Source organism: Mirounga angustirostris, unplaced genomic scaffold, assembly GCF_029215605.1.
Source record: "Mirounga angustirostris isolate CCGP_5_RB_7025 unplaced genomic scaffold, mMirAng1.0.hap1 SCAF_6, whole genome shotgun sequence".
NCBI lineage: Eukaryota > Metazoa > Chordata > Mammalia > Carnivora > Phocidae > Mirounga > Mirounga angustirostris.
Genome location: NW_026991714.1, coordinates 45,433,740 through 45,448,556, shown reverse-complemented (window position 1 = coordinate 45,448,556; position 14,817 = coordinate 45,433,740). Strand labels below are relative to the sequence as shown.

The window sequence follows — 14,817 nt, the reverse complement described above, 5'->3', positions numbered from 1 at the left end:
CAGGGCCAGATGGCTTCCCAGGGGAATTCTACCAAACATTTAAAGAAGAATACCTATTCATCTGAAACTGTTTCAAAAAATCTACATGGAAGGAAAACTTCCAAACTCTTTTTATGAGGCCAGCATTGCCTTGATCCCAAAACCAGATAAAGACCCCACCAAAAAGGAGAATTACAGACCAATATCCCTGATGAACATGGATGCAAAAATTCTCATCAAGATACTAGTCATAAGGATCCAACAGTACATTAAAAGGATTATTCACCATGACCATTCCTGGGCTGCAAGGGTGGTTTAACATCTGCAAATCAATTAATGTGACACACTACAAAATAAAAGAAAGGACAAGAACTATATGATCCTCTCAATAGATGCAGAAAAAACATCTGACAAAGTACAGCATCCTTTCTTGATTAAAACTCTTCACAGTGTAGGGATAGAGGGAACATACCTCAATATCATAAAAGCCATCTAAGAAACACCCAAGAGAATATCATTCTCAATGGGGAAAAACTGAGAGCTATTCCCCTAAGGTCAGGAATGCGGCAGGGATGTCCACTATCACCACTGCTGTTCAACATAGTACTAGAAGTCCTAGCCACAGCAATCAGACAACAAAAAGAAATGAAAAGCATCCAAATCAGCAACGAAGTCAAACTCTTAGTCTTCACAGATGACATAATACTCTATGTGGAAAACCCAAAAGACTTCACCCCAAAATTTCTAGAACTCATACAGGAATTCAGCAAAGTGGCAGGATATAACATCAATGCACAGAGTCGGTAGTACTTCTATACACTAACAATGAGACAGAAGAAAGAGAAATCAAGGAGCTGATCCCATTTACAATTGCACCCAAAACCATAAGATACCTAGGGATAAACCTAACCAAAGAGGTAAAGGATCTGTACTCAGAAAACTATAGAACACTCATGAAAGAAACTGAGGAAGACATAAAGAAATAGAAAAAATGTTCCATGTTTATGGATTGGAAGAACAAATATGGTTAAAATGTCTATGCTACCTACGGCAATCTATACATTCAGTGCAATCTCTATCAAAATACCATCAACTTTTTTCACAGAACTGGAATAATCCTAAAATTTGTATGGAAACAGAAAAGACCCTGAATAGCCAGATGATTGTTGAAAAAGAAAACCAAAGCTGGCCTCCACAATTCTGGACTTTCAAGCTCTATTACAAAGCTGTAATCAAGACAGTATGGTATTGGCACAAAAACAGACACATAGATCAATGGAACAGAATAGAGAGCCCAGAAATGGACCCTCAACTCTATGGTCAACTGATCTTTAACAAAGCAAGAGAGAATATCCTATGGAAAAAAGACAGTCTCTTCAACAAATGGTGTTGGGAAAATTGGACAGCCACATGCAGAAGAATGAAACTGGACCATTTCCTTACACCATACACAAAAATAGACTCAAAATGGATGAAAGACCTAAATGTGAGACAGGAATCCATCAAAATCCTAAAGGAGAACATAGGCAGCAACCTCTTTGACCTTGGCTGCAACAACTTCTTGCTAAACACATCTCCAAAGGTAAGGGAAACAAGGGCAAAAATGAACTATTGGGACTTCATCAAGATAAAAAGCTTTTTATTTTATTTATTTATTTTTTTTTTTTAAAGATTTTATTTATTTATTTGACAGAGAGAGACACAGCGAGAGAGGGAACACAAGCAGGGGGAGTGGGAGTGGGAGAAGCAGGCTTCCCGCCGAGCGGGAAGCCCGATGCGGGGCTCGAACGCAGGACCCTGGGATCATGACCTGAGCTGAAGGCAGACGCTTAACGACTGAGCCACCCAGGCACCCCAAGATAAAAAGCTTTTGCACAGCAAAGGAAACAGTTGACAAAACCAAATGTCTTATCAGATAAAAGGCTAGTATCCAAAATCCATAAAGAACTTATGAAACTCAACACGCAAAAAACAAATAATCCAGTTAAAAAATGGGCAGAAGACAAAAATAGACATTTTTCCAAAGAAGACATAGAGATGGACAACAGATACATGAAAAAATGATCATCACTTGGCATCAGGGAAATACAAATCAAAATGACAATAAGATATCACCTCGCACCAGTCAGAATGGCTAAAATTAACAAGCCAGGACACGACAGATGTTGGCGAGCCACCGAGGTGCCCCAATCCTGATATTTTAGACTTTATAAATCAAGTATGCATTTATTAGTTTAAGGGTAACAATATAAAATAGAAATAAAATGTGCAACTTCCCAATGAATAGTGGAATAAGAGGACTGGAAAAACTAATATTACACCTTGTTCAATCCAATAAAAGACAAGCAAGAACAAAGGAAAGTATGACAAATACAAAAGGTAAAGTGAGAGTGTGCAGCCCCACATTGGTGCACTTCAGGCTGGCTATGGTTCTTACTATGGAACCACCCACAAAGATCTTTAAAGGAATTTTAGTAGCTGAACTTGTAGATGTTTGGGGAACACAGTTTTTGTTTAATAAGATGAACACAAGCCAAGATTTTAGTTCATCCATTTGTGGGCGCCTGGGTGGCTCAGTCGGTTAAGCGTCTGCCTTCGGCTCGGGCTGTGATCCCAGGGTTCTGGAATCAAGCCCCACATTGGGTTTCTTGCTCAGCAGGGAGGCTGCTTCTCCCCCTGTCTCTGCCTGCCACTCCCCCTGCTTGTGCTCTCTCTCTCTCAAATAAAAAAATAAAATCTTTAAAAATAAAATAAAATATCCATTTGCATAACACTCGGAAAGGTTTTTTGTTGTTGTTTTAGTTCATTCATTCTGTGGGTTTATGTCTGCTACCCCAATGAGTAAGCACTTCTGTGCTGCTTTCTTATAGTTTCTGTAACAATTGTTTATCCTTAAAGATCTCAACATTTGCAAATGTAGGGTGGTATTTCTGGATTAATAAACCTGTCTGAAATTTAAAAAATAAAAAGATGGTAGAAATAAGTCCAAATATACCAGTAATAATATTTATATAAATAGATTTTACTTATCAATCAAAAAACAAGTGTAGCTTTATGTCATGTAAAAAAAATTAAGGAGGACTGGGTAAATGGGGGATGGACATTAAGGAGGGCATGTGTGGTAATAAGCACGAGGTGTTAAAATGCAACTGATGAATCACTGAACTCCACTCTTGAAACTAATAATATATGTTAACTAAATTGAATTTAAATAAAAATTTTTTAAAAAAATTAAAGGAATAATGACCCAGAATGGTTGGAAATAAACAGAAAATACTAGCAAAAAAGAAAATAGAGAGCTGGTCTGGCAGTATTAACATATGACAAAATAAACTTGAAGGGAAAAATTAGACCAAAAGAAAACCAATTCTCCAGGAAGATATACCATAACCTCACAATATAGAAAGCAAATGTTGACAGCATTACCATAATTGAAAAGCTCACAATTAACAGTTGGAAATTTTAACAAAAATCACAGAACTGCTCAGACAAAAATCAGTAACCATATACTAATATGAACAACATACAATGAACAAATTTGAGCTAATGGACACAAAGAGAATCCTGTACCTTAAGAAATAGAGGAAGAAAACAGAAAGGAGTCAGGTGACACTAGTTTAAATGATGAGCTCAGTTTTAGACATTTAGAGTGGGAATGGAAAGCTCACAACTGAACCAAGGGGAGAGTATGATTGAAATAATGTTCATGAAGGGATTGGGAGTAGATGTGATCACAAAAGAAAAGCACATACAGAGGGGAGGGTGGTGGTGACAGGATCTAGTGGTGAGTCTAGGAAACATGTTGCCAAAGCACAGAGTGTATCAAAAGTTGCTAAAGTAACAACCAAATTTATCAGTAGGCTAGAACTGTAAGTATTATTCAATATTTACCTTTAATAGGTTTGGCAGGAAAACATGGTTTAAAGATGAAAACAATAATAGCATTACTGTCAAACCTTTTGCTGAGACCTCAGGAAGACCTAAGGTGCCCTGGAGAATTTTTCAGATAGACAAAAGGCCCTTTGAGGGTCTTAAGAGTGTGCCTCACAAATTCTGTTATACAGCAGGACTTCCAAAAATATTAAGGACATTGCCCTGAAGCAGCTTCATGGGGAGCCCAAGGCACGGTTTAAGTGCAAGTGTTTATTTCAAAAGAAACTGTGGTTATGATTTTTGTCTAATGGAGTGAACCCCAGGAAGATTCACAGAAAACAGTTTTTTAGAGGATTGTTCTAATAGAAGTACCACTACTTGGACTAAATGGGCTAGAGTCAATACAAAATGAAAAGAGGTTTTGGACTCCCCTACCTTTAATGAACAGGAGAGAGGCTGAGAAGGCTCCTCAGTTGCATCTTACTTTTCTTATGTTAAAAATTCAGAGGTCAAAACCAAGAGCCCAGAGAAGAGTCAAGAGCAGCTGTAAATAATTAGCAGGCAGCTGGACTGAGCCCTAATGAAGGAAGTGGCAGCACATACATAGCTGGATTTTAGAACTGCTAGGAATTCTGGGTGCCTCTTCTCCACCCCCTCATTTTGAATGTGAAGGCATATAACATGTATCCCTTGCCTGTTTTGATATTATATGTTGGGAGATGGGGGCAGCTAACTTGTCTCTTTAGTTCACAGTACAGATAGAGAGGAATGGTACCCAAGGAGTCACACCAAAGAAGCCTTGCTTCAGCCACACATGGACCTGATTTAAATGATAAGATCCTAGATTTTAAGCTAATGTCATAATGCGATAAAACATGGTGGTCTTGAGAAGAGGGATGAGTATATTTGGCTAGTAGAAGGGATGTGAACCATTGTGTTCTAAGATCTCTCATCCACATGTTTTTCTTACAATGTAATATTGACATTCCTCCTTCTATCAACAGATAGCATCTATGTTCCCTTCCCCTGGATCTAGGCAGGTCTGTGACTACAGGGAAAATGACACTATATGATTTCTGAGGCAATGTCATTAAAGGCAATAGAGTTTTCACCTGATTATTTTTGGACACTCTTGGAAACCAGCCCGTGAGGAAGTTGAAGCTACATGGAGATGCTACATGCTGGTGTTCTAGTCAGCACCCTGTATCAGCCAGCCTTTGAGATGACACCAGACACCATCTGACTGCAACTGTACAAGAGACCCAGACCCCAAGTGAGAACTGCCCAGCTGAGTCTAGTCAACCCCCAGAACCATTAGAGAAAATAACTGATTGCCACTGTTTCAAGCCAATAAGTCTTGAGATGATTTGTCATGTACCAGAACATGAGGAGTGAGGTAGAGGAAATTAACCATCAAGTAGATAAACTGTAAAGCATGCAATTTCTTTTTCGGCTAATCTTTTGATTGGTTCAGCACAAAGAATTGTTAAACTGTTTTTGTCTTTCTTTATTTAGTCATATATTCATCAGCTTTTTAGTGAAGGTTCCCTCGATAAAGACCTACTGTATCTTAGTCGAACTAAGAATATTTTTCATATCTCAGCATGTAGAGAAAAGAGAGATCAGTGTCTCTTTGGTGGTAGACAGATAGGGCAGTGGCAGCAGGAACCAATCACCCTAGAGCCCAGATAAGACACAGAGCTGAGGAGGTGCATAGAAATCTATAAGGAATAGGTGTATAAACAATGGTCCCTTCCCATGAGTCATTATCATAGAAGTATCTAAGTTCAAGAACTGGCAATACATTTCTGAACATGGAATTCTATTTAAAATGACTTTCGGGGCACCTGGGTGGCTCAGTCGGTTAAGCCTCCAACTCTTGGTTTTGGCTCAGGTTATGACCTCAGGGTTGTGAGATTGAGCCTCGTGTCGGGCTCAGCGTGGAGTCTGCTTAAGATTCTCTTCCTCTCTCCCTTCCCCTGCTCGCACACTCTCACTCTCTCTCTCAAAATAGATAAAATAGATAAAATCTTTAAAATGACTTTGAATAGAAAGTTGAAAATGCATGGGTATGAAAAGTATGTTGGCTCAGGTTATAATACAATTATCTCTCCGGAACTTCTCTGGAAATCTATACATTTATGAAAAGAACTAATTCCTGATTAATGGTATTGAAAATAAGTTGTCTTTTCTTTGTTTTGTTTTGAGGACAGATGGCTGTCCTAAGCTTAAGTATGTAAAGCAAAAATAACAAAGCTTCATTTAATGGAACACACTGAACTGAATGCCTCTTTTTCTGCACAGAAAATACTGCATAGGCTCACTGTTAACTTTTTAAAAAGTCATAGTAATCATGCCTTGTGTTCCTATGGTACAAAGGGCACCAGGATACAAAATCACTTTCTCCCTTTTTCTCTTCCAGTCCTTCCGAAGTACTAAGTATGTATATTAAATTTTATGTTTGAAAGACCTAGAGTCATTTCTGTTTTCCTGACTAAGCATACTTGCTTTCCTGAAACATACTTGTTACCAGGAGAAGAGTTCTTTAGTATAATAACAGAGAAACCATTACCACTTGCTCCCTTGATTCTTGAACCCTACACATCCTGACCAAGGGGAAAACAGCACTCGAACTTCACCACTGCTATGGTAAATAACATTCTTATAGGTCACTCCAGTGTTTTGCAAAGCCAGCTCCTCAGATTAGTGTATGATCAAGACAATGAATTCCATGTAGCCATAGCTGAGCTTTTGCTATAAAATTAGTTTCTTAGTTGTATGGCATACCATGACAGTGGCCAAGATATCCCTTAAAGCAACTGATGGAGTTGCTGGCAGAATCACTACAGTGAGGGAAAGCAAATCCATACCCAAAGGAAGTATCTATTCCTGGTGAGGACAAATCTCTGCCACTAAGTGGCTTCCTGGTCTCCAAGGGAATGGTGCCTTATTGAATGCTTAGCATTTGCCCCTGCTGGTGACAGTTTGGGCTCTCAGCACAGATAGTAGCCAGAGCAACCTTCAGGAGGGAAAGTCCCACTTTTGAGCTCATCTTATAGAAGCTGCCGTTGTCCCTTTGTATAAGAGCTCACTGACCAAACACTGGGGTGGCTAGGGAGAGACTGACATCTATAGGACAGTTGGTCTTGCCCATCTGATTACTGAGTCTCCTCTGCATTGGGTAGCCTTTGATGAGTATTCACATGGGACACAAATACCTTCCTACTCTGTGCCCATTCCAAGATGCCCATCTATACACCTCTTCTCCAGACATCCCTGTCACCAAACTTCCAATACTGGTTTTTCCCAAGTTTTCAAATAAACCAGTAGTTATTGTTTATCAGTCAAGGTGGATTAGTCTCTCTCTGACCATTTCTCCAACTACAGTGGAATTTTAGGTCGCTGGAATTAGCATTAACTCAGAGCTAGTATCTAGCAATCCCCCAAAAGATCGTAGTATTTCACTTTTTCTACAGCAGTCACCCTAGTAAATGAATGCAAATCCTTTTGAAGAAGGCTGATGGGTACATTCTTTATACTATTTTATGCTCCACTAGTGTACCAAAGTACTCACTTTTTAATCTATATTATCAAAAGGGTTTAAAATAAAATCTGCATAAATTACCATCTTTAATATAGAAAATATAATTTTGATGATTTTCATAATTTGTCTTAGCTCAACAATTAAGTTGGGGAAAATATAGCTACATGCTGTCAAAAAGTAAATTAGCTTAATGTTGGCAAAAAGATTAATTGGAAAATTTACCACTTATATTTTCAGTTACATTATTATTAAGGGTAAGTATATGTTGACTCTAGAAGGTTTATTATGCCTTATTAATAGGAACTGGCACATCGAAATGTTAGATAATTCCAGGGGTTTCTGATATACAATAAATATTTATTGAGGGAGGCCTGGGTGGCTCAGTCGGATAAGCGACTGCCTTCGGCTCAGGTTATGATCTCAGGGTCCTGGGATCAAGTCCCACATCAGGCTCCCTGCTCAGCAGAGAGACTGCTTCTCCCTCTGCCTGCCACTCTCCCTGCTTGTGCTCTCTCTCTGACAAAAAATAAATGAAATCTTTAAAAAAAAAAATAGTAAATATTTATTGATTGTCTTCTACGTAGAAAACACTGTCCTGAGGTGGACTCAACCTTTTATATCACCGAGAAATAGCCTTGAGGATATTGATTGCATCACTTCTTAAAACAGGCAGATGGTTGGCCTACCACCATGTAAAGATATTTAGAAGCACAAGAAGCTATTTCTCAAAATAGATGGAAATAATCTTAGAGTTTCTAACTTTAAACCTGTTGTACAACTACTCTGTAAGAAGGAATCAGAACTGATCATTTGGCTTTATCCCATACATTTACGATTTAAGTTAAAATTACTATAATAGCCCTTATTCAGCACCTTTATTTAATTTCCCCTATTTCATTTATTTTACTAATGTTTAACTCCAATGATTTAGTCAATTTACTCTATCCGCTTCATTGAAAAATGTAGTTTTAACTGGTTTTAGCATTTCTTAACATAAGACTTAAATAGGGAATTTTAATCAAATATTAGATCAATAAATCAGGTAGAAATAACCAGCTACAAAGAAAAGTCCAACTTAAAAGAATATTGATTTTAAATAAAAACAACTCCATAAACAAACTAAAATTTATCTTCAAGAAGTTATCTTTATATTTGACTGCTTAATTCTGCTGTGATCAAGGAGTTTATGATGGGAAATATTTAACTTCTAATTTTATTGACTAAAACAAGGGAACGCCAGCACTTAGAAATGCTTCAGGGATGGAAGGAGTAACTGTGACATAACCCACTGGTATTCAGAATAAAAATAAAGGTCCTTATGCTCTATTATTGAATTACAAATCCTAGGAAGCATAGATAAGAGCTTCAGATATGTAAAATAAAATCTAGTTATGCTAAAAATTAAGTCCTGAACAATCTGTTAGCCTCAGTAGCTTTAATGAGCCAGGTTAAAAAAAAAATCTGCTAATGCTGGATAATTCCGTCAGATTTATATGTGGATGCCACAAATTTTGTCAGCAAATGTAAATTTTATTATGTATCATATATAACATTTGATATAAATGTTAAGTTAGAGCAGTGTTTTTCAAACTGCAATATAGGTACCATAAAAAGCTTTTACTTATTAAATAACCATCTATGTTTTGTTTATTATTTTTATTTCTTTATTTATTTTGAGAGAGCACACAGGGGGAGGGGCAGAGGGAGTGGTTAGAGAGAGAATCTTCAGCAGGTCCACACCCAGTGCAGAGCCCAACCTGGGGCTCAATCTCACAACCCTGAGATCATGACCTAGGTGGAAATCAAAAGTCTAAGTCTTAACCGACTGAGCCGCCTGGATGCCCCCATCTACGTTTTATATGAGACATTACATACGTCTTATATAAGAAATATCTGCTTATATCCCCTGAATCTCAATCCCTCCCATTAGATCCCATCTTCCCTTCTACTAACCCTAATTTATAAAGTGTAGGTAGAGAAACCAGGATTAAGCAATCAAGGATAACATGTGACTCCACCAGCCATTTGGGCAAATTACTGAGGGTTCCATCATCTGTTCTAGACATAAATACCTTTTTTATCTCCTCAGTCTCCTTCTTCCAGTTGTTCTCCTTCCTCCTGATTTTATTCTTTACCCTTCCTTAGCTTGCACTCCTCTCTCTGTATCACTTTTAAATCTTCGACATTACCTATTCATCTAATGTCACAATGTAGTACCGTTAGTAGTATTTAGCCCTAAAAAAGTTTCCCTCCACCAGAAAGACTATAAAAACTCATTTGATACCCCCCCACCATCTATTATGTGTAGTTGTGATGTGGGTATGGATCTAGATATACAAAAGTAAGACAAAGAAAAGTAGGTAAAGTTTCTGCCCTAAAGCTGTTCAAAATCTCAGGGAGCCAATTACGAAATAAATTATAAGAAACTTGTGTACGAAATGATGGCATGGAGGGTGAAGCAAGTAAGTCCTTTCATTTTTAATTAATAGCTTGTATTGTTTTCTCTTATTCAACACAGGAACTGATACATTTGGTGTTGGACAGGACAAGGGGTGTGCGAAGAGTCTGATAAAGAGGTGCAGTGATATCTGGGGAGTTGTATGGACCCCAGTGGGGGAGGGGAGGTACAGTCCAATCATCTAAGGGCAGAAAGGGCAAGTCTCAAAGAAAGTAGGTCAGACCTAAGCATAAACAAATCTTGTCACTCTAGATAAGGACAATTTTTATCAATGGCTGAACTACTTGCATACTGCAATGAGTTGAGATGTTGAAAAGTCACTTCTTAATGTTTTTATAATCTACACGTCTCTATCAGAAACTTCTGTTTCAGCAATGAGCTTGATCTGTAAAACAGCCAAAAGAGTGCTGGTCTTTGCGTCAACCGAAGGATGACCTTTTCTAAAGAACCTTTCTAAAAAACCTCAAGAGGTCGACTACCAAAACATACACTATGAAGTTAATAAAATATTCTCACAGATGCAAACTCCACCTTCTTTGACGTGACTAAATCATGAGCAGATCTGGAAAGCTGCTGTGATTACAGGATTCCTTTTCACAGGAATCAGGTATGGTTATTATTGGTTTTGCTCTTATGTTAACATATGCCATAAGAGAGTAACGGGAAGATTCATTTTTAGAGGCTCAATAAGATAAAAACACACGGAAACGACACACAAAAGAATCCCGAACTTCACGAATATTATTGTGCTTTAGAAAAACAGCTCTACAAAGTATTTCAAATCAAAGTTACTAAAGTTTTTAAGATCATGAAAGCATTTGGAGATGATAAAAATTAATCATCTTCCTTTCCTAAATCCAACCACAAGTCTCATCTTGCAAAATCATATTCTATGATGAGGCATGAAGCCCATCCTGAATATGACCAAGCCCAATGCATCGGTTAGCACTCAATTAATCTTCATTTAAAAACAACCAAACCAAATGTGACAGCTAGAAAGAAAATGTTATCTAAACAAGAGATACCCTGTCATATAAAAACAGCCCCCCCCCCAAATGTGGCAAGCTATTTACAAGGAACCTACTTACAAGGAACTTACATCCCTCTCCCACCTCTGCATATGATTCCAAATATGAAACTAAGAGAACATTCATTATTTCAAACTTCATCTAAAGCTACCTGAGCAAGAAATCTAGAGTTCATTAAATTAATGCAGAAGTAGTTTTACGTGTCAAGTGTTAAAATGAATATGCACATTTAGGCATGATCTACTTATATTTTTGGATTCAAAACACTACCATTTTTCTGTTTTGTTTTGTTTTTTTAAGATTTTATTTATTTGAGAGAGAGAGAGAGAGAGAGAAGAGCAGGGGGAGAGGGAGAAACAGGCTCTCCGCAGAGCGGCGAGCCCGATGCGGAACTCGATCCCAGGACCCTGAGATCATGACCTGAGCCGAAGGCAGATGCTTAACCAACTGAGCCACCCAGGCACCCCCATTTTTCTGTTTTTTAAAAAATAATTTCAAGCTTATTTTATAAAGATGAAATACATAAACATGATTATAAAATCTAGGCAGAGTGCCATTTCCTACGTTCACTCTCCACTCATCTCCCTGCTTCCAAACCAGGCAGCTCATGATCTACTTCATAGACACAAAACCATCCTTAAAACATTTTCATTGTTGTTTTGAGTATTAGCTTTCAAGTCAAAGCTGCACACACACATTTACAGCATGCTTTGGAGTTGGATTACATGACCTGTTTATTTAACTTTGTAGAGATGCCAGTGGAAGCACAAAGATTTATAATAATTTTTTTTATTACTGTACAAGCAGAATTTCTCTTTAGAATTTTCCATATGACTCCCCAATTAATTTTTCACTCCAAATGAAACTTTATAATCTTTAATTACTAAGCAAAAGGTTTTTGTGATCTTGAGAGTAACTTGATCATGTTTACTAAAGTATAAAATGAGACTAGATAGTACAGACCTAAAACTAAACAAAACAAAACCCTTAATGTCCTTTTGTCTACATGGAAAGAGTACTGACTCTGGTTCTCCAGTGTTTAGATAAAGAGGCCATTAACAAACGTGCTCAGATTACTCCTATATACACACACAAAAAAGGAAAGAGAAAAGCAATTTCTAGACCAATAGCAAATAAATTAAGTTCACTCTCCCACCCAGGAAGACAGTGTGTAGAAAGTATAAGAATCAGCAATAGTCCCACCTCTTTTTCAACTTTCGCAAACTCAGGTATTCTGCTCCCAATTGTATAACCGTGTGGACAACCGCGCCACCAACATTTTCTACCCTGATTTGTCACAATCATGTTTAGAGCATTATTAAAATTGAAATACACATTTTTAAACGTTTCAAATTTAACATATCAGCTTTAAGGAGAAAACAAAGACTAACGCTTATGTTGCAGATTACAAAGTATTTTCACATACATTATCTCATTTATTCTGCTGAAGAAGGCATCAGGATTCTCATTTCATAAGGAAAGAGACCGGCTTAAAGAGGGTAGGTAATAAGTCTAAAGTCAAAGGGATAAATCTGGAACTAGAAGCCCAAACTCTTAGTTTAATAAATACATTTTCATTCACTTCTTTAATGGAAGGACTGGGTTAACAAGTCACCTTGTTATTGATTCCCAATGTAACGTCATACATGATCTGCTATGATAAAACAGAGTTGAGCTATATTCAGTGAATATGTATCTCAAAGTCAAATGAAACGACTCCATTTTAACAAGCATCAGAAAATGCTAATGATATGCAGTCACTACAAAGTTGAGTGTATTCTTCAGTGTTTAAAAAATTTAAAAATCTATCCATATTTAGCCACCCAAAAAAATTTAACTGAATTGAACATGACTGTTTCTTGGGGCGCCTGGATGGCTCAGTCATTAAGCGTCTGCCTTCGGCTCAGGGCATGATCCCAGGGTCCCAGGATCGAGTCCCACATCGGGCTCCCTGCTCGGCAGGAAGCCTGCTTCTCCCTCTCCCACTCCCCCTGCTTGTGTTCCTGCTCTCGCTATCTCTCGCTCTGTCAAATAAATAAAAAATCTTTAAAAAAAAAAAAAGAACATGACTGTTTCTTAAAAGATTTTAAGACTACATACACACTTGACTAAATAATATAATTATTAACTTCTATTACATTTTGATTTAAATGCCTATTGTCTGAAGGGCTTAAAAAAGAAAAACCTTGCAATGTTAGTAATATCCTGTAGATTAATGAATGCTGAAATGAGCAACTTTTTTATTCACAATGCCCTCTACTGGTGGCAAAAGTGGTTCTAATATATTTATGACAGGAAGTTGGATTCGTTTCCTTACTGTGGTCCCCCACCACCTGCATATAAATCCTCTGGAATGCTTGTTAAAAATACAACTTCCCTCTCTCTGTGAAATATCTACAGATATTGTGATTTCACTACAACTAGAACTGTGCATTTTTAACAAGTCCCCCAATAAGTAAGTGGAGAATCACTGGTTTGGTTAGTTATATCAACACGTGACTTTCAAAGCACAGTAACTTTGTGAAAAACTCTGGAAAGGTATTATTATACTGGGTTTATAGATGAATACGGAGGCTCAAGACAATTTATTGCCCCAGGTAACATGCAAAAAAGTAGAACCACTAATATTTTCTTATTCCCGGAGGTATTGTGTCCTTAGAGGAAAGAATAACAAAATTCTATCAGCCTTAAAATTCAAATATTTATTTCTTTAAATACAGCTTATGTAAGCAGTACATGCTATAACTTCTCAATCCTGGCTTGACATGATAATCACCTGGGGAGTTTGTAAAAATGCTTATACCCAGGTCCCACATTCAGAAATGCAGATTTAATAGGTATAGAGTCAGCCTGGACATTGTTCTTTCTTTAAAGCTCCCAGATGATTATAATCAGCCACCAAGGCTGAGCATTATTTAAACCAGTAGTGCTCAGCCTATGATGTGCAGGGAATCACCTGGAGGACACAGACTACTGGGCCCACCCCCAGAGTTTCTTATTCAGTAGGGTCTGGCAGGGTTTGAGAATTTGCATTTGTAACAAGTTCCCGGTGGAGATGAGGATGCGATTCTGTGACTACACTTTGAGAACCACTGATTAAGAAATGTTGACTAGTGGTTCTCAACCTTGGCTACACATTAGGATCACCTGGAGAAATTTTTTAAATACTGATAGCCAGGTACACACTTAGACCAATTACATCAGAGTCTCTGGTGTGGGGGACCCAGGCATCTCTATGTTTAAAGCTCCCAAAATTAAAAAGGTTTATACAACCCATCAATATGTAAATGGGTACAGGGTGATCTTCCAAGAGCATAGTGTAGTATGCTGTTATCTCCAGAACTTTCTGGATCAGAAACACTTCTGTCCAGGCACATAATTAACAGACCTGAACGTGTGAAACACTACCCTATGGGATAAAATAGAAACTGCTTTGAGTAGCCTACAACACATTCCCCTCCAACCTCATCTATTGCCAAACCCTTCCTCCCTCCACTGCATATGTTCCTATTAAAATATTAACAACTCTATTGCAATTATCTGTTGTAACGTGACTGTTTACACTCTTCCTACAAGCTCTCTGGAGTCAGAGATTGCACCTAATTTATCTTGATTCCCCAGAGCCTAGTATGATGCCAAGCATAAGTGGTGCTCAATGAACATTTGTTGACTGAATACAGGTTGCTATCCCTACTTTCTGTAGAAAAGGTGGTGTCAAGAATGGCTTGTACACAACCTAGAATGTGAAAACAGATTTTGCATAACTAAAATAAAAAACTGAATACTTCTCCCTCATAAAGCTACTCTTATTTGGTATTGCTGTAAGTAAAAAAGGGATTATTTGCACTTAGAGATGATAAATTTCACTTGCCTTGGGATCTGCCACATCTTCAATTCATTAGTAACTTAAGAGCACCAAAAAGCTATTCTAAGAA

General features: G+C 37.7%; 1 protein-coding gene across 8 annotated transcripts in view; it reads right to left on the bottom strand.

Moving 5' to 3' along the window:
* The window catches only part of SWT1 (SWT1 RNA endoribonuclease homolog), a 99,632-nt gene that overhangs the window by 28,746 nt on the left and 56,069 nt on the right, over window positions 1-14,817 (bottom strand). The gene's annotated exons all lie outside the window — the stretch shown is intronic.